Genomic DNA, 27,453 nt, shown 5'->3' on the forward strand with positions numbered 1-27,453 from the left:
TATTATTATATTTCACACACTTTTTTTATTTTCCAAATCTAATTAATTAGTCCAAGAACCGTTCGGTACATAATGCGTACCGAACCGAAAGCCTCGTACCGAACAGTTCAATACGAATACGCGTATCGTTACACCCCTAATATAAATATATATATATATATATATATATGTATGGGTGTGTTTAATCTCTTCCTGTCTGCTAATCCAGTCTCTTGTTTACAAACAAATCTGTTGTTAAATGAAGGAACAAACGCGCAATGTCTTCCCCGTGTGAGCTGGATATTCATTAAAAATAAACTTCATCCATGAATTCATACTATATTGGAATCCGAATTAAGCTTATGTGGTATGTTTATTGCTTAGAAGCTCGATCCGGTTTAGCTTTATGTAGGTATATGTCATGTTAGGTACGAGTCGGTTGGTGTGGCTACAGAATCAGGCACTGTTCATTTTATGTTGAGGCCGTGTTTCACTACACACTGACATCAAGGTGTGGCACATTCTGAGATCAATTGTTTGCTGGGCCTGGTGCCAATAAAAGCTTTTCTTTGACTCTGAAACTTACAGGATATTCTTATATTACCATGACCTTTTATATATCAAAAGCTCAAGGGAAAGAGGATTTCACAATTTATTGTCACTTTAATGAGTCATGGGTGCGTTTTGGGTGTAACGAGCAATAAACCAATCAGAGTCTCATCTCCCATTCCCTTTAAAAGCCAGTCACACTTGCACCTTGGTGGATTTGCTATTTACATGGCGGAATTTGAGAGCGGAAAGCAGAGGTGGAAAGTAACAAATTACATTTACTCGCGTTACTAATTGAGTAGTTTTTTTGTGTACTTCTATTTTAAGTCATTTAAGTATTTTAAAAATCTGTAATTTTACTTTTACTTAAATATGTTTTGTTTGAAGTATTGTACTTCGCTACATTTTAAACCATATCTGTAACTGAGTAAAAATAAATAAATAAATAATACAAAGGGGGAAATCGTGCTTCGGAAATGACTGCATTGAATTTAAGGGCGGGAGAACAATCGTGCAAAAACACGGACAGTGATGCAGATCCAACTGAAAGCAAAATGCCATTGTGAACCCCTAGCTAAGTATGAAAATACTTTTGATATAGAAAAAAAACATTAAAGGTGCACTATGCAACATTTTTTCAGTAAAATATCCAAAAACCACTAGGCCAGCATTATATATTTTGTTCAGTTAAGTAATAACTATTTGTAAATTGTAAGAAAATTTTTCTTTTTAACCAAGGATCTGGGACGTCTGAAGGAGTCACCTGTCAGTTGCATCATATATGCGTTACCCTCAGTTTCCAGTTTTATTTTGCAGAAACGCTTTAGCCCCTGTCCCAAATGTCACGCTAAACCCTCACGCTCTTCTTCTGAGTCCACACTTTCAGAACGTAATGCCGCTTTGATTGCCGGGTAGAAGTCCTCTGTGTGGCTTGCAAACTTACGGGCTCAGCTGAAGTGCGCATCGAGGGCACTTACATGAAGAATGAGACACCCTACGGTCTTGTGGACTTAACGGAAATGTGCACACTGTGGCATTGTAATTCCACAAGACCGAAAGTGCGCATGAACTGTGCCATTTGGGACAGGGCCACTCTCACTGCAGTGTGGAAAAAGTGTCATAGCAGCTCCCGAGCGAACTCACAGTAGCGTAACGGTGGCGGCGTCATCAAACTACGCATTTGTTTTGAACAGGCAACCACTAGCAGATGGAAAAGTTCCATTGTGCACCTTTAACGTGTGGTTGTCCAGGAGGATATCCAATTTTCAAAAAATATGGATGCAAAGTTCAAAAGGAGGAAACATATAGAACATGTTCGGGAACACCATTCCTCTGTGCAGATAAAGGTATATTTATAAATTAAGGCCGAATAATTTATTTTATTCAGAGGGAATCCCGGAATCCAGTCATGAAAGTTGAATTTACAGTATAACGCAGATGTCACATAAAACACGCAAACTCATGGATGAATGAATAAATTGAAAGTAGTTGTATAATTAATGAAATCCCGAAATGGTCTGTGAATATTAAAGTGCAAAACACTGCTATATAAATATGATCTGCTTGTTCTGTCTCTGTGTGAAAACTACAAATATGCGTTGTACTTGTGGTGTTTTTAATGAATCACAAACCATATTTGGACACGTGTACATTTCCAGAGCTGGTCTAAGAGAACCCCTAATGAGCTTTATTATTTTATTTGAATAAAAACTAGTCAAATACATTCTGAAAAAGGACTTCACTACAACCCGTCAAAATAAACATTTTGTTTACCTAGAAGAAATTCTGATTTAATATTGAAGCCTTACTGTACTTGTCAAAAAAATAAAAATTTTTAAACATTATTTAAGATTTTAATCCATGGTTTAATTTAGTCAATTAAGTGTATTTATTTTCTCTGTTTTTCAGCACTTTGCCAAAAAATAAAAAGATAAAAGTTTGTTACATTTTATTTGGTTACCACCGTTTTTGATAATTTGTTTATATAAATGTATACATTTCATATGTCCCTTATTGTTAAACATTTTAATAAATGAATGATAAATAAGTTGTTAATCTAATTTATAATAATTTATTGAATTTAGTTAAGGAGATGTTTTATTGAAATTTGAATAAACTAAACAAGCAAAGTTTGTCAAAGCATTTGTTCAAAAAAAAAAAAAACTGTTTTCATTAATTTAAAAGCAATTTTAAATGATGATGATAATAACAACCATAATGTAATAATACTTTAATAATTTAATAATACATGATGCTATGAAAACTCTGATGTGATTATCATATTGTGAAAATGTCCCCCACCCCCACTGTTAAAAAAAGTAACTCAGTAACTTTTACTTTGAGAACATTTTAAATGAACTACTTTTTACTTTTACTTGAGTCTGTTTTTAGACCGGTAATTTTACTTGTACTTAAGTAAAGTTTAATTTAAGTAATAGTACTTTTACTTGAGTAGGATACTTAATTACTTCACTCCACCTCTAGCAGAAAGACTGAACGCTACTCCAGAGAGGAATCCTTTAATTTTTAATATTTAAAAATGTTTCTGTGCTGGTGCGCAGGCGTGTATTTAAGCAAAGTGTACCCGTCTATAGTTTCACATTATTAACACACCTTTTAAATAACACTAAAAATACTGCAACCAGGTTTTAGTTGGTAAATGTTGCAGTCGTTTTCCAGTTGCTTTAAAATAGCAACGCGCCAACAATGTGCCTGAACACACCTAGTTTTCTTACCCGCACAGAACAGATGGGTGCGAGTGTATTTGCTATTTAAACAACATGGCGCTGAATGTGATAATGATAACTGCGTCGGGCTGACACTAGCAAAAAAGATTGCATTGTGCATGGCATGGCATGGCATTGCACCGGGTGTATGATAGCCCTTAAAGTTTATCTTTAAAAACACAAATAATGAATTAACTTTGAGCATTTAAAACAATAATTTTGCTAAACTTGCATTTTAATTTGAGTATTTTAATTGATTTATAATATTAGCCTTTAATATTTATAATTAATAATCTGCCATCAAAAATGACTAATTTTCCAGTCCTGAAATGCTCATTATAGGTTTAATTGAAGACTCACAGACCTTTGGTATCTTGCAGAGCTTGTCTTGTTACATAGTCTTCAAATGGTGATCTGTTTAGATCCTGTCTCATCTTTTCTTGTTTTGCCAGTCAACATAAAGTTCTGCTCAGTGGCTTGTCTCCTTAACTTAACAAAGCTTAGTGCAACTCGGTTCAAAGATTTAATTGTGTTTTGCAAAGGATGTGCTAGACAAAATGGCAAAGTTACAAGGTCTCTTCCGCTGTTAAGCACCATGAAGAAAACCGTTGTGATATTAAGACTAATATCTTTGACATTGTCTTGTGATGCTTGTGTTAAAAGGCCTGTTTATTTTCATCATTAAAAGAATGTGTTGTCTCCTGAACACGCGGGTCGAGCTTGCACTCCCAGTGAGGCTGTGCGTCTTGTTTTTTTTGTTTAGTTTTTTTTTCTTTTCGTTTTTCCATTCCAGTCATCAAATGCCGCTTGCAACATAATGAGAGATGTGGCAATTAATTTTCTTTTAATCAAGGTCGAAATGAAGTAAATTGGTACAGCTCTGCAAGCCCTCATTTTCTATTTTTGCAGTGATGCAAAACAAATACGATAAAATTATGGCCCTCCTCACCTTCAGTAATTAGAAAGCGTGAATGATCAGAGAAGATGATATGTGATATACAGCGCCTGCAACTCTCTCCCCCAGAGATCACATTCAGTCTCTTTTGAAACAGATGACCATGTTTTCCTCCCCGTGCTCCCGCTCCGCTCCGCTCTTCCCTTCCTTTTTTTTCCACATTTGAGTTACAGACAGAGAGAGCAGCTCAACGTGACATTGACTGCTGTGTTGTTGTAATGCCTCTCAAATCTTATTAAAGACCACGACTGCAAAAGACCTCGCTGACTCCACACATTTCCATTAACTATGTTGTTTCAGTATCCTACAAGCTGATTAAGAATTTATTAAAATTAGATTTTAACTCTGCGCCCAGATATCTTATCAGCACCATATGGCTGCATGACGAGCATTGTTGGTAGACAGCATTAATAAACACAGAGCACTGGCCTTCCTCCACTATGTGTCCTTTTGAAATTGTGCCACTATTTATATCGCTGCTGATTTTGCTTCAGGACCCAGATTTGATGTTTTTTCAACACAGTTGCATGTTGTTTGTCATACAAAAGTGTCCTTAAAGGTGAAGTATGTCATATTTTGGATGTAACAATTATTTTGTGCTCTCTCAGCTTAATTTGCACAGCCATTTGTAGATTAATCTGGATGTATACGTGTACGTATGTATATGGTAACACTTTATTTTAGTGTTCAGTTATTAACTATTAACTAGCTGCTTATTAGCATGCATATTACTAGGATATTGGCTGTTTATTAGTACTTATAAAGCACATATTAAAGCCTTATTCTTCATGACCTTATTCTACATCCCTTAATCCTACCGAAATACCTAAATTTAAATGTTACAAAACTACTTTACTAACTGTTAATAAGCAGTAAATTAGGAGATTACTGAGGCAAAATTCATAGATAATAGTGAATGTGTTCCCTATGCTAAAGTGTTACAACATTTTATATATATATATATATATATATATATATATATATATATATATATATATATATATATATATATATATATATATATATATATATATATATATATATATATAATCACACAAAATATGTTTTGGCTGATATTAAAAAGTGCATTCGTATTTCACTTATTTTACAATTAGATTACCTTTATCTTATCTATATCTTCCATTGATCCGTGGTCCAGTTCTAATGCTTACATCATGCCCACTGTTGGCGCTTTCGCGGTGGACAGGGGTCAGCACAACAAACTGCGATGCACTGTGTATTCTGACAGCTTTCTATCCGAACCAGCATTAACATCTTGAGCAATTTGACAGCCTTCGCTCCCCACATGCATCTATAAGCCTTGTCTGCCCGGTTCACCACCTTCCTTGAAGCACTTTTGACCCCTGCAGACCAGAAACACCGACAAGAGCTGCAGTTCTGAGATGGCCCTCGCTCAAACTCGCTCAAATCCTATTGCTTGCCCATTTTTCCTGCTTCTAACACATCAACTCTGAGGACAAAATTTTCACTTGCTGCCTAATATATCCCACCCACTAACAGGTGCTTTAATGAAGAGATAATCACTGTTATTCACGTCACTGTGTCATAATGTTATGCCTGATCAGTGCATGTGCTAGTAAAGGCTTTCTATTTAATGTTAAAAACATTTAAAAACAAATGATCTTTTACAATACATTAAGATAGAAAACAGTAAAAACAGTAATATTGTAAAATATTATGGCAAATTTGTATTATGATCAAATGCATGCAGCCTTAGTGAGCAAATTAAACTTATATATATATATATATATATATATATATATATATATATTTATATATTTATATATATATATATATATATATATATATATATATATATATAATATATAATTTTTTAATTAATTAATTTATATATATATTTTAAATATTTTTAAAATATGATGTAATGCATTTAAATTTTGCAAACACACTCCGTTTGTTTGAGCATAATAATGGGGCGGGGTTCCCTTTTTGGGTGTCCAATGGCAGGTTGGGTCATTATTTTTGCATTTGTGTTTGATGACGCTAGTGACACTTATGAAAATAAATTGATGCCATAAAGAATTGCATGGGTAAGATTTGTGAAAGTGTATATAAGATTGCAAGTGTAAATTAAATTTACATGCGCAGGATAAGTTTTGTAAAGGTGTAAGAAAAATATTTGCAGCATTTTACTGTTATTTATAAGTGTAATTCATGTATTGTGAAACTGCAGCTTCATGCTAACGCAAATAAATATGATCTGTATTCTTCTGACCATTTTTCTCTCCATTTTTCTGTGCTTAAACTTTTGACACGTTCCTTTCGCCAAATTACGGCCAAAATTATTGCATGCCTGTGAACATAAACGGCCATGTAAAAACAACAGTCAGGAACTGCAAAACTGATTGACTTTGTAAAAACAATCTTTGTGTAAAAACATAAACTGTTGCAAATGTCTAAATGACTTGTGCAAAACATGTTCCCGAAATTAACCGATTTGTACAGGTCCGTCTTTCTTTTAGCTGCGCTTACAGTTTTGGCAGGAATTTTTTTTTTTTGGCATGCAAATTTAATTTACACTTTCACAAATCTTACCTTGTGCATCTTCTTAAAATCCAATCGTTGACATTTTGTAATTAAAGAGGGGAGGGAGGGGTGGGGGTTATGCACTTTCATGCATTCAGACTTATTTACACTGTTAAAGAGTTGGATTCTCATGCTAAAATGTCAAAAACCGAGTTGGATATATGACATAGTATTTCTGTTCGAATAAGTTTCAGGAAGTTATTTTTCTAGTATGGCCCTGCATAATGCTATAAAGGCCGGAATTGCTTGTATGGGCACTTCTCCCGGATAAGCACACAGCGCACATCAACAAGAGCGAGAACAAGAGCAAAAGCGCGTCTATCAACGAGCATCGTTCAGGTTACAGAAGCCGTCGGCAGCGCTGTCATTTCGTTTTTAGACCACAGAATCAACGACATCACTAGAGAAGTGTGTTTTTGTTTGTGAGGGAAATACAACTTTGTTCAGCTTCCCAAATAACCCAGCGTTAAGGATGCAGTTAATTTTTCTGGAGCAGCAACAGTGTTCTTCAAGTGTGTTTGCTTGTTTCCGGTCATTAGTCGAAACCGCAGGCGGTGAGTGAAACTGCATCAAATGTTTGTGTTTTGTGGTCAATCAGCACGTAAGTGCATATAATGTCAACAACACAAACATATAGCGAATCAAATGTTAAATATGATCAAACTAAAGACTCTTCGGAGATATGAAGGATGCAATACTACTAGGTACTCAAGATTAACATGAGAAACTGTGTGTTATGTACCCTCTAATGTGGTGTGGGTAATAATTTGGTTTATATTTTTTTCCTCATTCATTGGCATCTGCCTAATTTGGCTAGCTTCTACAAAATGACAGATGCATTTGGACCAAAATAATGTAGAGTTTATTTGGATGCTTGTTGTTAACAAAGAATGATATGGGAAGCATTATCCCCTCCCTTTTAAAGTTAATACGCCTGTTTATTTTGCTATCCTAACTATGCTCTAATATATGCTTTGTTGCAGTTTATTATTTACATTTCCCCTGCTGTCCCTGACCCTGTCACAACCAACCTGCAACACGTTTGGGCTGCCACGGACCAGATGAACCTCTGCCGTATAGCTTGATTTGATGCACAGCCATTGACGTCAATAACAAAAGGTATGGGGAAGTGTTTTATCCTCCCTTTTATTAGGTCACGACCAACCATTTGAGAACCACTGATTTATATTATACTGTTAGGTGAATGACTGCAGATACTCTGAGTTCTGAACGTGTGCTAAGATTTTGATTTACGTTTACCTTTCATAATATGCATGTTTAGAGAGTTCTCCTATGCACACATGCCAGTGTTTTTGTTTTGATTTGATATAATGTGCAGACAAGGCTCCACACTTTCATTTCCTGAGTAAGTGATTAAGGAAGTGACCACCTACCTGTTATTGTGTGTGAGTGGGACAAATAAATGAACATGGAGAACACATTGTTACTCAGGGGGATTCCCAAACATTAGTGGCAGTGATCCGTGTTCTTTTAGGCTTGGTTACTTAAACACCTGTTAAAAGCCCTTAATTCTGCAGGTACATATGTAAGGTATACTGCAGACTAGTGATATTTTAAAAAAAAACGAAGTTTAAGAGAACATTAACTAAAGTCAGCAAAGAGGGGATAAAATTCGCACAGCTGCCCAGTCGGTTAAACTTCTCTGTCTCCACCTAGTTCTCTCCCTCCCTCTAATTCGCCCATCAACTCACAAAGCTGCTCCTTATTTACAGAGCACAGGCAGCTGCCAGCACCCCTAACTTCCGGTTGGAAGACAGGCGCCTTCTTCTAGAGGACATTGCCTGTACATATCTTTATCTAATTAAGGTAAATGCCAGTTGCCTGCCCTTCCACGATATGCCAGTGAGTTTCACAGTCGACCTTAATTACATTCTAACCAGGATCTGTCTGAGGACAGGTATCGAAACTATACGATATTATACTTTTTCCTCTGACAGTATTCCATCATGTAAGGGTGTTTCTATTAAACAAAATCCTTTCCCTGATAAAGTGGTTTTTAAAGCACATTTTTGTAGTTTATTATATAATATATTCAATATATTATATAATATATAAAATATTGTAATAAAGTGAAGTTTACCATCAAGCAGAAGTAATTCATTTAAATATATATTAATTCAAATTCAGGGCATAATTACGCTTTAATAAAGCCAACAGGGTTCATATAACAGCTTAACAGTGTTTAAGAACCAACTGAACAGAACAAGTTTTAGTAACAGAACTAAACTTGTACTTTTTCTACTATGCGCATTTTAATCTAAACATAAAACTTATGCATCTTTTTTCTTGACCCCACACACACACGCACGTTTGTTTTTGTGACATATGGGGACATTCCATAGGCGTAATGGTTTTTATATTGTACAAACCATATTTTCTATCCCCTTACGCTGCCCCTGCCACTAAACCTACCCATCACAGGAAACATTCTGCGTTTTTACTTTATAAAAAAAAACCATCCTGTATGATTTATAAGCATTTTGAAAAGTGAGGACATGGCCAATGTCCTAATGAGTCACCCTCTCCTTGTAATACCTGTGTCATACCCATGTCATTATACACATTTGTGTCCTCATATGTCACAAAAACATACCCACACACACACACACACGTCTGATGCGCTATCTTTCTGTGGATTTGCCATAGACGTAATGGTTTTTATACTTTACAAAACATATATTCTATCCTCCTACACTAACCCTAGCCCTAAACCCTAAAACACACACAACTTTCTGCATATTTACATTTTCAAAAAAAAAACACAAATTCTGTATGATTTATAAGCTTTTGTGACACGAGTCCCAAATTTCTCATTAATGCAAATATCTAATCAACCAATCACATCACGGTTGCTTCAATGCATTTAGGGGTAGTAAAATAAAACAGGCCATAAAAACAGGCTATGGATTCATGCAGAATGATGGAGGGAGGCTGAGCCCAATTTAAGATTTGCCAGTTTTTTAATTCTGTTTTGCAATCTGGTCATCCGATATTTCGATTTCCGTGAATTTTAACAATTAATAGGCCTAACGTTAGTCTATTTTATCCCACTGGACATCTCGTTCCCATCATCTTTTCCCAAATCTTCAGTCGCTGCGCACTCATTTTTGCCAATGATAAATGCAGTCCATTTTGCAGGGAATTATAAACGTTTCTTCCTTTCGTTTGCTTTTGTTTTTGTCTATTACACCCGTTCACATCTTTTACCGTGGTAAAGTAGAAAAACACTGTAGGACGAAATATTATTTAACACAGTTTGTGATTGTTATTAGACTTGAGGCGCGTCAAGTTCACTTTTCTTTTGACCTGGAGTCTAATAAAAGTTAAGTAGAAAATATGGTACTTTATGTAGGCCTTTAACTGCACTTGTTTCACACAGTAATGTTATTGTTAACCCTTTTTCTTTCCCTATTAATGTTTGCTACTGCTGCATTAGTCTACGTCTATGGCTGATCTCAATTTCGCCAACTACGGGCCACAGATCAAACAGAAAATGCGCGCTGGGCTACTAAAATTAGTGCCGTTAAAATTAATTTGCATTAACACCTTATTAGTGTGTCAATTTTGACAGCCCTACTAAAAATAAACATTGTTCACGTATCCCGCAGCTCGAGTCCGAAATGAGTCTGAAGTCTTTCAAGGACGAGTCTCAAGTCGAGTCTGAAGTCACTGTGTGTGCGACTTAAGTCGCACTCGAGTCCGAGTCTCAAACTTGAGTCCCTATCTCTGCAACCGAGGTATGCAGCAAAACATTTGTGAAGCCGCAACACAAAGAGGTTACAATTTGCACAAGCTCACCAAAATTGGGCAGTTAAAGACTGGAAAATGTTGCCTGGTCTGATGAGTCTCGATTTCTGTTGAGACCATAGACCATAAAAAAATACCTCGACATCATCCGTTTCCGCTTGCCAGATTTGAAGTTTTCAGGCGGCCTGCACAGCGCTGACATCTTGGGACCGAGTCTGCACAGTAGCGATTTTGGGACCGGAGTTGCGCAGTAGAGAGCAGGAAGTAGAGCAGGAAGTACAGCTGCGATATCAAAAGCCCGCCCACACTCTCACAGATGCAGAACAATTAATTATGTTGGTGTGAAATAAACAGTTATGGAAATGTAGAAATTAAAGCTAAAGCTCCAATCTGCTCCCAAAAATTCAGAAAAAAGTCTGTTAGTGCCTCAGTGACAACTTCACTCAGAGAAGACATCATTCTCAGCTGTCAATCATTACGTCATCCCCCCCCCCCCCGTTTTATAGCATCAAATAACTAACTATAACTAAACTTATTTTAAAAACGAACACTTGAAATGAAATCATCGTGATGATAACGGCCTTCAATGACAAACTAACTTTGGGAAAAAAATATTTGAAGCGTAATTTTATTGTTTAGTTTGCCTCGCGTCCATTAGAAAACACAGAGGGGTGGCTATACTGGGACCGGTCACCGGGGGGGCGATGGAGGCACGAAAGCTTCAGTATCTGAGAGGGATACTGCAGGCTTGGTTGAGACATGAGTCAGAATATGGAGTGAACAGAATGAGAACATGGATCCATCATGCCTTGTTACCACTGTGCATGGTGCACGGTGGTGGTGGTGTAATGGTGTGGGGGATGTTTTCTTGGCACACTTTAGGCCCCTTAGTGCCTATTGGGCATTGTTTCTGACCATGTCCATCCCTTTATGACCACCATGTACCCATCCTCTGATGGCTACTTCCAGCAGGATAATGCACCATGTCACAAAGCTCGAATCATTTCAAATTGGTTTCTTGAACATGATAATAAGTTCACTGTACTAAAATGGCCCCCACAGTCGCCAGATCTCAACCCAATAGAGCATCTTTGGGATGTGGTTGAATGGGAGCTTTGTGCCCTGGATGTGCATCCCACAAATCTCCATCAACTGCAAGATACTATCCACATTTACATTTACGTTTAATCATTTAGCAGACGCTTTTATCCAAAGCGACTTACAAAAAAGGGGAGAGTAATAGAAGCAACGGAACAGACAAGGCCAAAACCCTGTAAGAGCTGTAAGAAATCTCAATTAATTAGCACAATACACAACAATTTTTTTTTTTTTTTTTTTTTTTAAAGACAGACATCTACAACAAAAACTCACGTACGCAAAGTGCCGAACACTGGATTTTGATAGCTATGATAACAATATCCTATCAATATGGGCCAACATTTCTAAAGAATGCTTTCAGGACCTTGTTGAATCAATGCCACGTAGAATTAAGGCAGTCCTGAAGGCGAAAGGGGGTCAAACGCAGTATTAGTATGGTGTTCCTAATAATCCTTTAGGTGTGTGTGTGTGTGTGTGTGTGTGTGTGTGTGTGTGTGCGTGTGCGCGAGACCCATATAGTTTTTAAACCCTCATCTTAATTTGTGGTCAAAATGAAACCCTTTTACCTCAGCTCTGTTTATTTTGCCAGTGTGGATGCTGACCGAGGAACAAATGCCTCGAGATTTGCTTGCGACATTCATTTCTGTCACTCCCTTTTGTTGTAACAAACACCTAATATTTTAAGCTAAGTGTCTTCTTTTAGTGTATTATTCATGCAATGCAATTGAGAGGAGACAACGTGTTAAAGCTCATTATGTTAGAGGTGATTATACTCACCGACTCCAGTGTCAAGGCTTTTTGCTTGCGTAGGGCAAAGGTGTCCTCGCATTAAAAATGCTTACATGTCAGCAGGGCCATATGGACAGTGCTTTATCACTTTGTCAATGCAGACGTTAGGAGTGATATTCATCAGTTTGTCAATTTCTATTGTTCTCTTCGGTTCGTGTAGTTAAGTTTGCATGGAATGTACTAAAAGTATTGTCTTTGTTCCAGTTATTTGTACACCCCTCCCATTCCAGTTAGACGGCAACAGACACCTAAGAGAAACAGATTTTACCTGCCCTTTTTGATGACAAAATATTCTTGTTTATGTCATGGTTAAAAAAAAAGTTGCTGCTGGAAGTTCCCGTTTATACCAGCTGTGTTGTTTTCCTCCCTCTTTCAATAGCGCTGACCAGTGACTTCAAAGAAAATTCAACCAAATATGTGGACAGAAGGAAACTAATTGCTTTAAGTGGTTCCACCTAGCAGTATGGCTCTTCTAACCTTGTCCTACATTGCGATTAGCTTTTAATGTTTCATAATTAGTGATGGCACTGGAAAAGAAGTCAGAAGGCTAAGGGTTTGTTGGGTCTGCCCTTGAGAGCCGCTCTAATGAATCAATGGATGGCAATAATTGTACTAGTCATTACTGAATCAAGTGATCTGCAGAATAATGTATTGATTTTTGCTCTTTCTTACTACATAATTATTCTGTATCACAGTATTGCACCATCAGGGGAATCAACTGAAGGGCAAGCAGAATCTGTTTTGGAGTTTTGTATTCGTCTCATTCACTTATAAAATAGAGAAATCAACCATTTTTGAGATTTTGACATTAGCTTGACATTATACATTGCAAAACAGCTTGTAAAATGAAGCATTATCAATCAAAAGGCTATTCTATGTGAGCCCTGTTTAGTTCTTGCGTTACCTCAGAGAAGTTCATTTCTGTAACATGATGTTCAAACAAACCATTTAAAAGTGATGAACCCAACAGTCTGAACCACAGAACATGAGCTTTACCTCTGAACATTGTGGGCTTGTGGGGCTATTTCATCATTAAATATGTACCGTTTGTAACAGTATCCCACAGGCAATAATAGGATGGGGATTTGAACTATGAACATGTCTTTCAATATTTATCAAGCAGAAGATATGAAATATAATTTTATCCGGCTTTAATAATAGCTAAAAATGTGAATGGTTATCCTTATGTTGTCTTTTAATAATTATTTTAAGGAAAAGCAACCTCTAACTGTAGACAATATTGGCAAAACAATTAGTTTTGTTTTATTATTAAGCTGATATGTATTAATTAAAATGCTCTCTCTCTCTCTCTCTCTCTCTCTCTCTCTCTCTCTCTCTCTCTCTCTCTCTCTCTCTCTCTCTCTCTCTCTCTCTCTCTCTCTCTCTCTCTCTCTCTCTCTCTCTCTCTCTCTCTCTCTCTCTCTCTCTCTCTCTCTCTCTCTCTCTCTCTCTCTCTCTCTCTCTCTCTCTCTCTCTCTCTCTCTCTCATGTATGTATGTTTTTGTGTGTGTGTGTATGTATGTATATATATATACACACACACAATGTGGATAGGGAAAGTATTCAGACCCCCTTAAATTCTTCTCTGTTATATTGCAGCCATTTTCTAAAATCACAGAAGTAATTTTTTTTACACAGCACCCCATATTGACCAAAAAACACAGAATTGTTGACATTTTTGCAGATTTATAAAAAAAAAGAAACACTGAAATATCACATGGTCCTAAGTATTCAGACCCTTTGCTTAGTATTTAGTAGAAGGACGCTTTTGACCTATAATGCAGACATAAGCCTTTATTTGGGAAAGATGCAACAAGGTTTCCACACCTGGAGTCAGGGCTCTGGCTGGGCTATTCAAGAACAGAGTTGTTGTGAAACCAATCCTTCGTCATTGTTTTGTTGGAAGATGAACCTTTGGCCCAGTCTGAGGTCTTGAGTACTCTGGAGAAGGTTTTGTCCAGGATATCCCTGTACTTGGCCGGATTCATCTTTCCCTCGATTGCAACCAGTCGTCCTGTCACTGCTGCTGAAAAACACCCCCACAGCATGATGCTGCCACCACCATGCTTCACTGTTGGGGCTGTGTTGGACAGGTGATATTTTTTCTCCACATATACTGCTTCAAATTAAGGCCAAAAAGTTCTATTTTGGTCTCATTAGACCAGATAATTTTATTTCTCACCATTGTGGAGGTCTTCAGGTGTTTTTTTTTTTTAGCAAACTTAGCCACTCTGCCATAAAGCCCCGACTGGTGGAGGGCTGCAATGATGGTTGACTTTCTACAACTTTCTCCCAACTCCTGACTGCATCTCTAGAGCTCAGCCACAGTGATCTTTGGGTTCTTCTTTACCTCTCTCACCAAGGCTCTTCTCCCCCGATAGCTCAGTTTGGCCAGACGGCCGGCTCTAGCAAGGGGGTTCTGGTCGTCCCAAACGTCTTCCATTTGCCGCTGTGGAACCTTAGGAACCTTGAGTGCAGCAGAATTTTTTGTAACCTTAGCCAGATCTGTGCCTTGCCACAATTCTGTCTCTAAGCTCTTCAGGCAGTTCCTTTCACCTCATAATTCTAATTTGCTCTGACATGCACTGTGAGCTTTGAGCTCTTATATAGACAGGTGTGTGGTCCAATCAGAATAATCAAACACAGCTGGACTCAGATGATGGTGTAGAACCATCTCAAGTATGATCAGAAGAAATGGACATCACCTGAGTTACATATATGAGTGTCACAGCAAAGGGTCTGAATACTTAGGACCATGTAATATCTCAGTTTTTCTTTTTTTTTTAAACTGCAAAAATGTCAACAATTCTGTATTTTTGTCAATGTGGGTGCTATGTGTTAATGATAAACTTAAATGATTTTAGCAAATGGGTGCAATAAAACAAATAGTGAAAAAATTCTGAATACTTTCCGTACCCACTATATATATATATATATATATATATATATATATATATATATATATATATATATATATATATATATATATATATATATATATATATATATATATATATATATCGATGCATCGAATCTTCGACTATTAGGGGTCACCCCTAATATATATATTAGGGGTGACCCCTAATAGTCGAAGATTCGATGCATCGATATGCAGGACCGGATTCGACCACCTCTCTAGGCAGGTATTTTTATCAGGTTTATGTATCAAAATGTTATTTTATATATTTGTGTGATGTTCTGTGTTTCAATCGCGGCTTTTAAATGTTATGAGAGAACGGTTAATTTACGAATGTGTAGTGTAGCCTAGTTTGGACCACTTTATTAAAAGTGGTGGCTGTGTGCCGTGTGTAAAGTAAAATAAAAATAGTCTTAGCCTCCTGATGACTAGTGTCCTGTCCTTCCCAACCCGTTTTTACTGTTTATTTTTTCCGGTCTATGGTTTACACACACACAGATGATTCGACTATCAGTCGACCATAGAGAGATTTGAAAATTCTGATTCGAATGTCTAAATCCTTAGTCGGGGAAACCCCTAATAAATATAGGAATATATATATATATATATATATATATATATATATATATATATATATATATATATATATATATATATATATATATATATATATATATATATATATATATATATATATATATATATATATATATATATATATATATGATAGTGTGTGTGTTTCAATTGCTTTTGATTCACTTTTAAAACTTGATTTTGCAAGATTATAGCATTACCTTGTTATTTGACCATACTATTGATTACCCTTTATTCTTTTTTTGTGTTGAGCAGGGCACATCACAAAACTGCTAATTAGCAATAATCTGTTTGTCAATAATTCACAAGAGTGCAGAATTTAGATAAGGAGAAGTTCAGGTTTGAAATACATTATCACACACAGTTCTTTTCGCCCGTTGAGGCTATTTTGTCTTAGCCTTCATGATTTTGTATTATGCAAAAAAATTGCTTTAATAAAAATGTGATTTAAGGTCATTTTCAATTTTGTACAGTATATGCATGTTTAAAAATACAAATGACCAAACAAAACACACTATAACCATGTGAAATTGTACTTTTTAGTTCTTGTTCAAAGCTAAAAAAATTGTATGGGCTGAAACATTCAATATGGCTTGGTAGATATAAAGTATATGAAATGAAAACAAAATTGAAATTAAAACTTGTTTTATTAAAACAACTTTCATCAGCATTGTGCATTCAGAAGTTGACCACAAGAACTGAACTGAATACAAAGTCCCATATCATTCAACGCAGTGCTAGTCATATCAATACCACAGTGCAATTAACCTGACGGGGCGGATATGTGAGTCCATTCCGTGTTTTCCAGCTCACCTACTGCGCTAACTGAGATATTCAATTAAAGATTCCTCTTCCCACTCTGAAGCGGCTCTCCAGGGCAGATCTTCCGAGCGACCCGCCCTATGTTAGAAATAGGAAAATCCAATAATAACAACAGAAGAAAAAAAAATGAGGCAACTTTGATCACGCATGCTCCCTTGTCATCAACCTTATACACAACATTTGTTCTAAGTTGAAAAGTCGCGGAAAAGCCAGGAAGTAACGTTACAGGTAAGACTTTTGTTTTTGGATTAGCTGCATCTCACTAGTCACATGTAACTCTTTGTGTATGAGTTTAATATGATCAGGTATTCATGATAGAATAGATCGCTTGTGTGTAATTCAGTAAAGCGTACGTTTTGAATAGAACGCGTCACTTAGTGCAGAACGTGAGAACTGAAACTCTGCGCACCTACAATCACCTACACGCGGGACAGACGCGGACCGGCTCAGGAAAACCGAGCGCTGTTTTGTATATGTTAGTCTAAAAGTAGTTCACAACTTTTTGATCTCCTCCGATAACGTGTGAGTTGCCTGTCCTTACCTGTCCGCTCGATCTACAGCTTAATGCTTTAAAGATCTCTGCCTATGTCTCGTTTCTCTGACACATAGGTACTCTGATATAAAGATCTGCAGTACAAGTTGATGCCATCATAGGTAATATTAATATCAGTGTAAGAGATTTTGACATTGGAGGTTTTATGAACGCTTTAAATACCCACAACGTGATCGGGCACCTAACAGGTGTAAGCCACGCGAGTGCAAAGTGAAAGCGTAGTGAACAAGTAGCCTATATAGTGGGTAGCTATATCGGATTTCTGTCAATAATCTAGTGTATTTTCGTGATTATATTTGTTTTACGTAAATCTACAATACAGTAAAAAATAATACCAGTACTTTATGACAGACAGGGTTTATAAGTTAGTCTGTTTTGCTTTGTTGATCGTAGCAGCCTACTGTAACTGTTGTTATGGTTACCTACATAAACGCAATTTTTAATTTAGCGCACTCTAAATTCTAAATCTGAACTTGTATTGTAACTTTTGCTCTGGAAAAAAAACCTTAAAAAAAACCTTTTGATTAATCTGTTGAAAGAAGCCTCAATTTACTAACGTCTGTAAAAACATTTACAGACCCAACTTTTGTTGGTTCAAACCGGAATTGGTTGCAGCATCATGAAACGACTAGTTTGGAAGTTGTTCATATGATTACTGTCTCCTGACTGTAAAATCTAGGAGCCACTGCTGTCAATTCTTTTTTGTAAATGTAATATATAGTGGCATAATATTAGTAAGCCATTATCGTACTCTCAGTGCCATGCTCTTAAATCATATATGAGTTATTAAATATAATTTTTATTCAGAGCAACATGTTCCATTGCATCTTATGAAGTCAATAGGTCATTAGAGGACAGCCATAAGGTAGAAGGTAATGCTGGCTTCAATTGTTTAGTCAGTTTTTCTCTGACATGGGTCAAAATTAACTTCTTAGGATACTGCACTGTTCAAGTTACACATTGCTTAATATATATATATATATATATATATATATATATATATATATATATATATATATATATATATATATATATATATATATATATATATATATATAACTATAACAAAATAGTTGTGCATTTTGCTAGCTTACATAATTAGTATTACTCAGCTTTTTCAGTTTCATGAAGACTAATGTGTTATTTATCCTATACTTTCAAGAAATACAAGAAAACACTATACTACACTATATCATTATTATACACTATTTCCAAATATCCTTCCTTTTGTATTTACTGACTAAGAATAAATATTTGCTAGCTTCTGCTATCTAACTTTTTTAGTGGTATTATTTTGCAAGGTGCATTTCCTTTCATTATGCGTGTTTGTGTTGTGTCTGAAAGCAATAGCGTGTAAAAAGATCACTGCCACTTTAAACCCCAGAGTTTGCATATTCTCGCTGGATCTTTCTGCTTTGCTAATTATTGTGTTGTTTTCTGAGCAAATATGTCATATCCATGGCGACCAGGCAGGTTTATTGTCTTTCTCATGCAATGGTTCACATAAGTAATTAATTACTCTTTTCTTTCTCCCTCCCTGTCTCCAGTAAGCCAATCAGTTGAGGGGAAACATCTCATGTTTAAAATGCCTGTGATATCCAAGAGAAGGTAAACAGAAACCTTAATGTTTATGTAAGTGTTAATGTAAGTGTTTTTGTGCCCTGAGCGTTTCGTGTGTGATGTGTGACCACTGTCTGTGCTGTGCGTTTGCATATCATACATGGTGGTTTTGATCGTTATGAAAAATTATACATATTTAATAAGTAATTATGTGTGAGGAGGACAGCCTTTTTGTGTGTATGAGTCTCATTCAAATTACAAGCCTTTGTGTGTAATCAATAGAATAATGAATGCATTCAGCATATTATAAAAAGCCTAAAAAGTCAAATTATTGAAGCTTTTTGAAATCTACTGAATCTATTCGAAACCATCGGTTGCTTGTAATTGGTTATTAATATGGGAGTTCTTAGGGACAAGCTTTGTTTGGGGCCCCGTCCCACAGTGTTGATCTGCAACGTGTGTGTGGAATGTGGTGGCATGTGGCTCGAGCCTGGAGACACGCTTCCATCTGGACAGCCATCCAGCTCGAACTGTCAGATCAGTTTTACAGGTGTTGATCAGTCTCAGGGTCCATCTGCCGCGAATGTTCTCTTCCTCACCACTCCATCTCCATCTCTACTGTTTGTACTTGAAGAAGTTGTGTTTGATTTGCTTCAAAGTGCTTAAAGTTGATAAATGGAGGTTTTAAGACATAACGCTTGGTAGCAAGGCTGTAACCATGTCTTCAACATTGGGGGGGACCACTTTTATTTATTTTTTGGAGTGGGGGGGGGGTATTTAAAGAAATCAAATAATTAAAGGATTTAGTGGAATAAAGAAACAAGAACGTTAAAAGAAATTCTAGGTCTAATTATAGCTTAAATAGTTTTGAAGTAATCAATTTAAACTCTTTTCAAATAATATTTAATTAAACATATGAACACATTCACTCTTGTTTTTATTTGTGTCAAAAAAATGTGTTACATACGGTTATGAAAGACCATTTAAAGCTGCAGTCCGTAAGGTTTGTCTCTTTTTTTGTCGCCATCTCTGTTTGAAATCTGTAATTGCAGTTTTTGCGGAATTATCATCTTAACGTGGGTTGTGCATCGGCTTGGCTCCTCAGCGCGGATGAATCTAATGTTTTCTAATCTAATAAGTTTGTGTGGCTGTTAGTCATCACACCGTTAGTCATCTGAACAAGTAAGTAACATATGTGCTACCTTTTGTTTTGACCAACTGCAAAAAAAAAGCATTACAGTAACTTGCGGTTCTGACGGTGATTATATCTAATGATCGCTTAGCTCACATAATTTCAAACCGTACAAATTATTATTATTTTTATACTTTGTTCTCAAATTGTTAAAGGGATTGTTCACCCAAAAATGTGACGTTTATCTGGTTTCAGTCTGTCAGTTGTATAATGCATGTGAATGGTAAAAAAATATATAAGACAAAAAAACAAACACGCACAGACAAATCCATATTAATCCCTGCGGCTCGTGACAACAGATTAATGTCTTGAGGCATGAACCGATAGTTTTTTGTAAAAAAAAAAAAAAAAAAAAAAAATTGTGTGTATATATATATATATATATATATATATATATATATATATTAGGGGTTGCGTCGACTAATCGACTAGTCGACCTTAATGCTCTGTCATGACGCTTTAAGCTTGACGTCGACTAGTCGCTGACCTATAGAGGGCGCTACAGGACAAACAATTTCCTGACACGCAGGCTCTGTTTTCAACAGTTAAAAATGACAAATAAATGTGTACTCCGTGAGCTCTCCACAAGACATGTTTGATTATACCATCTGGATGCTTAAAATTGATCGGGAGAATGCAGGCTGAATGGTTGTGTACACTTAAGTTAATCATCGCGCTAAACTGCGTGCTTCATTGCAGTGCGCGCACACACACACACACACACACACACACACACACACACACACACACAGCCTGATCACGCGGAGATCGCGCGTGCCTCACACAACCATTCAGTAGTGCAGAAATGTATTATCAACACTGTTCTGTGATTTATCAATAAAATAGCTTAGAAACTAAAAAGTTCTAGCATATATATCTTGATAACTAAAACTCACAGCTTCACTATTAGTAGAGAGATGCTGCCAGGTAGAATTAATTCACACACAATCACCCACTAATGCATTCATATCTTTATTGTGCTACTTTATCTGTATCTTATTCAGAACGAGCAGAAATCTGTGAGAAATATAACGACCATAACACAAAAGAACTGATAAAAAAGCTGTTACGTAGGACCAATAACCTCATGGGCAGTGCTGTGTCATATGCCATAGCTGTCCTGTGCACAAGAAGACCCGAGTTTGAGTCTCAGCTCGAGGCTCATGGTTATTTGTTTATTAATGACATCATCAGCGATTAGTCGACTCGACTTTCATCACATAAATGTCGACTTTAAAAAAATGGAAGTCGTTCAACCCCTTATATATATATACACACACACACACACACACACACACACACACACATATATATATATATATATATATATATATATATATATATATATATATATATATATATATATATATATATATATATTATAAACTACACAAAATAGTCAATAGGTACATTGACCTCACTTACTTGAAGTGATTGTGCGAAAGAGTCACCTACTGTATATCTTGGATGCCCTGGGGGTAAGCAGATAAACATCAAATTTTCTTTTTTGTGGGTGAACTATCCCTTTAATGTTAACAACAACAGTATTGCGTGACTATGTGTATTCGGTGTGTATTCGTGTTACCTGGGATTTCAATTTCTGTAGTCTAATCTTTTGCTTTTGACTACGGGTGAATCTCCAAATGTCACTGATTGTCGTTTCTTTTCTGGATTACAATCCGTCATCAAAATTATGCGTTTAATTATTCCAGCTGCTGTGAGAAAAGGCAATAAATGATCTGCCTACCTGGAACTTCTTCGTTATGTATACAGGCGTGATGCAATGATGCAAAGATGAACAGCGCCATACTCAAATTTCTTGTGGAAAGCTACTAGTACCGCTCAAATTATAGCACATTACTACAAGCTTACCGTTGTGAATCGGTCTAAGGTAAGGAGAAAGTTTTCAACACTGGCCGGTTATTTACCTCCTCAAATTTATTTTTGGATTTTCAGTTCAAAAGGGTTTGCATCACTGTATGTTATTGTGGGTCGTTAAACGTATTCATCGTAAAACATATGACCTTTTTAGCTTTCACTACAGTGTCACGTTGTAATTCAAACTCATCTCCAGGGAACATTAAGACCCGCCTTCTTTGATCTGACTTGCCATCATTTTGATACTGACGAGTGCTGTTAGACCGAGGCAGAACATTCTAAAAATGTACTTTTTAAAACTGTCTGCCATCCAGAGCGGTACGTAATGGAGAGCAGCATTAAGAAATATCATATATTGGGGGAGACAATTTAGCCATTACAAATTTTTGGGGGGACTTCCCCCTTTTTGCCTATGGTGGTCTTGCTTGGTAGTATAGTAGTGGTGAAAGCCTTTTCATGTCATTTTTGTGATGTTTTTTTTAATCTTGCTTCAGTCAAAGATATGTTTGAGGTTTCGCTGATTTACTGCAAGAGTCAAGGAGCTGGTGCTACCTAAGACCTGTTCTCTTTGTTTCTCTGACCTTGGCTTTGAACCTGCATAACCCTTGTGTTCAAATGTACATTCATGATTCGGCGCTATGCTTGACAGCTCTCGAGATGTAATGCAATTGCTTTTTTTACACCACCACTTTGTAAATTGCTCGCTGTAATGATTTGGTATCTGTATTCACACTATTGTGAACCTTGTAAAATCTTCCGTTCTCAATACGCAGGCGTGCATAGGCCACATGTTTGTTTAATAGTCATTATTATTTTTGTTTTAGTGCACTGGAAATGTCCTCTTTGCATGCTTGATCAACCAGTGGGGAAATCTAATATAATTGAGGTTCAAGGTGAATTGCATCCTGAGCATTTCCCCTTGACAGAAAGAGCATGCATATACTTGAGCAAAAATAAACAAATCACACTGACAACAGTAATATAAGCTTGATTTTGAAGGCATGGAATAAGTATCGATTTAAGCCTTCACTTCATAGATGAAAATGGCCTTTTTGGTAATTTGTCCTGGGTCCTTTCAATGCAGGAGGAGGCGAGCAAGAGAAACGGTTGGGGTAGGGTGGGGGGGGGGGGGAGAGAGAGAGAGAGAGAGAGAGAGAGAGAGAGAGAGAGAGAGAGAGAGAGAGAGAGAGAGAGAGAGAGAGAGAGAGAGAGAGAGAGAGAGAGAGAGAGAGAGAGAGAGAGAGAGAGAGAGAGAGAGAGAGACAACAAGACAGAGAAAGGGACATACTGCCCCTTTCCGAGCTCATTATCATTCTTAATAAGTCTTAAGGAAAGAAGGAGCAGTGAGTGTAAATGCAAGGTAATCCTAACACTGGCCAAGGTTACTGGGGACAAAGGCACATGCACACCCCTCCCTGCTGGTTGCACTGGGACACAGAATGAGCCGTACCCCCAGCAGCAGCTACAGAACCCTTCTTGAAGTGCATGAACTGATGCTTTCTACACTGTGAAAATGTTTTGTCTGCTAACTTGGGCTTCAGGTGTGAAACATTAAAGGGACATGGTTATAAAAATATATTATTATATTATATTATATTATATTATGTTATATTATATTATATTATATTATATTATATTATATTATATTATGTACAAGTATGCTTTAGTTACACTGAATCATCCTGACTAAATTAGGTTATAAGTGGTTAACATACTATATGTGTAACAGAAATGAATTGACAAATTTGTTTTGAATTCAAATTTAATTAAATTATCTTTGATAATATTGCAGTCAGGATAAGAACTATATGGGGTCATAAAATATAACAGAAATTGACAAAAATCCCCAGATATTCTGTATATTTACATTCATGTATATTTGTAATATATTCAACTTTAAAAAAAAAAATAAAAAAATCCTAAAATAGTTTTAATTTTCCAAATGTGTTCAGATTTTTCATGACTGTGGGTACGACAAAATGTTGATGGAAGATATGTATCTTGCAGTGTATACGTGTGCGTGTATGTGTGTGTGTGTATGTATGTGTGTGTGTATGTATATGTAGACATACACACACAAATATACACTGCAAGTTACACATCTTTCATCACCATTTTGTCGTACCCACAGTCATCACTGATCATGATATATATTCTACACTATAAAAAAAATCAGGTCTCCAACTGAAAATGTTCTAGTGACTGATCACATTTAAATTTTTCAGTTGGCCAAATTGAATTTCTGTAGATGTGATCATCACTAAAACATTTTCAATTAGAGATATTATTTTGTACAGTGTAGTTATTCTAGTTAAACATTCTAATGTATTTTAATTCATTACATTTGACCTTAAATGATAACACTTAGTGTTTTTATTTGGTAAAAAAAAAGGCTTCATAAATATACAGAACTACAAATATTTATATTATTTATACAAATATTGTAACTTTATAAATAAGGTATTTTCTGGTTAAATTAATGTTTTATTTAGCATAAAAGCAGGTTGTTATTGCTGCACTCCTCAGTATTAAACCAGCACTTATGTTTGCAGTGTGTACTTGTTTGCTGTCAGGTATTTATTACAGTTCTGAGAGGATTAAATGATTGCATGGACAAAGCTGTGTTTAGCTTACTGGCGAGTTCAGTGCATCATCTGCCTGTCTTGTTTTGAATGCCCCTGGTTTGGAGGTCTCCCTGATCTATTTGCAGGCCCATGAAGCCTTAAGAGTACCATGCACACCATTCAATGCATAAATAGCACAATGAATAGCAGTATAAAAGCAGGTCTTGATTGACTGCAACGCTCAGTGTGAATATGCAGCAGCTAAATGAACAAACGCAACACAGTCAGATCTGTTAACCAGAGCTGCTGGCCTTTGTCTGTTTCTCACTCATGTTATCTCAGTTTCCCTGTCACTTAAAGATGATTTACCCCAAACAGATGTCTCAACGTTTGTTCTATTTTCTGCCTTTTCAAAGGTTATGAATGAAACGCGAAGCCTCGGCAGCGTTGCCCTCGGCCCGTAATTGCCCTTGTTTGTGCCACAGTTTTTTTCTGGCTCAGAGATGGAAAACGTTGCGAAACCTCCAGGATCGTCTCATCTTTGCTACCGGTTGGTGACACGGCATCGGTCCAGTCCTGTTGAAGCTTCTTTCCTGTTCCAGCGCTCCCTGTAGTCTCAACCCCTCCCTGGTCCTGGTTGGGGTTTGTATGGCAACCTGCTCTCATCGCCCCCTGGGGCAGCCTGGGAGGCAGAGAGCCATCGCCATGGTGATCAGAGCACCGAACCTCCGCAAAGCAGTCCATTGTGACTGGTGCGCGTTGAGGTGAGAGGAACAAAATGTCACAGCAACAGGTTTTTTTCTTTTTGTTGTTTTTGCCTTTAATGCCCGTAGGGGTTTGTTTAGCCTTTGATTCATCTATGCTGCTGTCTGCTAATCGAGTTGTTTGTGATATCTGTTAATTGCCTCTTTTAAGTCATCCGTTTTGGTGCACGGTAGAAGTCAACAGGAGGAAGTGAAAACAAATGAAAACAGAGTTTACAATCTAGAGGGATGAGAAAAGTGTATTGTCATTAGATGGTTATCACCACGTTTGAATCATTTTCTTCTTTTTTTTTTACAAAACTTTATAGTATGTGATTTTTTTTGTTTTGCTTTTGTTTCAGTATATTTTAATGTCCTCAAGTATAGTATTAGTCAAGTATGAATCTTATAAGTGAATTCCTAGCTCTCACATGCTAAACATAGAAAGAGATTCTAGCAAAACTACAGGTTGATTAATTTCACTTGAACTCCCCACTTTAATCTTCTTCTGAATAGATGTTTAAAAGTCTTTTTTTCTTTTGCACTGAGTTTATGAGATCGGTTGTTCTCCACTAGGGGCAGCAAGAACAAATTAAATCCTGCTGCAGGGCTGATGAAGAGAGCCCCTCGCAGAACAGTTAAGTCTTTCAATTACTGAAGAGAAAAAAGCTCAAACTTATTTTGTAAAACCTGCTGTACCTCTGAGATTTACCTCAAGCTGAACCGGTCTAAGAGCCATGCAAAGCACAAACGTAAATCTGTTCTTATTTAAAGGGATAGTCTGCCAAAAAATGTAACTTGACATATTTTACTCATCATTTACATGTAATTTAAGTATGGAGAGTAAATAATGATAGGAGTTACATTTTTGGGTGAACTTTCCATTCCCTTTGATACAGATTTTTGCAGAAGTATGGCATAATGGAGGTCATGGCTCACTTTGTGACCCAAGTAAATAAAAACAACATGTAGTATAAGCTAAAATATTTCTGTGTAGTATTTACTTGTTTTTTTATTGTATGTATTTTAGCACCAGAGATGTTGAAGATTTTTTTTTTTTTAATTATTATTATTTTGTAAGAAGACGGGTTCAAATGCAAACGTAACACAAATTCTTATTAAAGCAAGCAAAATAACAATTTATCACAATACATTTTTATTTTTTATTGTATGAAAAAGAGCAGGATATTTTTCCGTTTGTTTTCCATGCCTGTTTTAGTCTCAGGGCGGGGCACGGTTGTTGTGGTCTGTGTCAGAGCATGATTGGTCCCACCAGTGCTTTGCGTGAATACCATAGAAAAATACTGTAAAATAATATGGACGTAGTGTCCGTGACATCACTTCACCCATAGGATTCTGAAGAGCAGTTTTGAAGCGTAAAGTAGGGTCGAGCTGGCCGTTGTCATCTTAGCAGCGCGTCATCGCGTGTCACTCCCGGATAGCAAAAAATGGCAAAGACGTGAGCGGGGCCGAGGTGACGCAATGAATAACAGACAGCAGACAAACGGCAATTCACCTGTCACTCAAAAGTGGCCACACCCTTAATTATGCAGAACTTTAAAAGGTTAGTTCACAGTTGAAGTTGAAATTTCTTTTATTAATGACTCACCCCAATGTCGTTCCACACCCGTAAGACCTTTGTTCATCCTCTGAACACAGTTTAAGATATTTTAGATTTAGTCCGAGGCCTTTCTGTCCTTTGAATGCATGTGTATGCACACTTTGCTGTCCACGTCCAGAAGGTAATGAAAACATCATCAAAGTAGTCCATATGTCACATCAGTTGGTTAGTTAGACTCTTGAAGTGTCGACAATACATTTTGGTCCAAATTCACTTGAAAAAATACGACTTTATTCAGCATTGTCTTCTCTTCCACGTTTGTTTTCAAACCTCAAATAAAGAATCAAGTGGTCATGAATCAGCAGATTGATTCATATCACCTAGCATTTTGTCAGTTTGACACGCTATTCGAATCTTGAATCATGACCGCTTGATTCTTTATTTGAGGAACATGGAAGAGAAGACAATGCTGAATAAAGTCGTATTTTTTGTTATTTTTGGACCAAAATGTATTGTCGACGCTTGAAAAAATTCCAACTAACCAACTGATGTCACATATGGACTACTTTGATGATGTTTTCATTACCTTCTGGACGTGGACAGCAAAGTGTGCATACACTTACATTCAAAGGACAGA

At 36.6% G+C, this 27,453-nt stretch overlaps 1 protein-coding gene across 1 annotated transcript in view; it reads left to right on the plus strand.

Annotated features, from left to right (window-relative positions):
• c6h1orf127 (chromosome 6 C1orf127 homolog) overlaps positions 1-27,453 on the plus strand; it is a 197,355-nt gene that overhangs the window by 59,266 nt on the left and 110,636 nt on the right. Inside the window, exons 13-14 of the transcript XR_010905311.1 lie at positions 7,761-7,896; positions 18,866-18,926. The gene's annotated coding sequence lies outside the window, so the exon portion shown is untranslated. The remainder of the gene's footprint in view (positions 1-7,760; positions 7,897-18,865; positions 18,927-27,453) is intronic.

The sequence above is a fragment of the Pseudorasbora parva genome, chromosome 6 (assembly GCF_024679245.1).
Source record: "Pseudorasbora parva isolate DD20220531a chromosome 6, ASM2467924v1, whole genome shotgun sequence".
Taxonomy (NCBI): domain Eukaryota; kingdom Metazoa; phylum Chordata; class Actinopteri; order Cypriniformes; family Gobionidae; genus Pseudorasbora; species Pseudorasbora parva.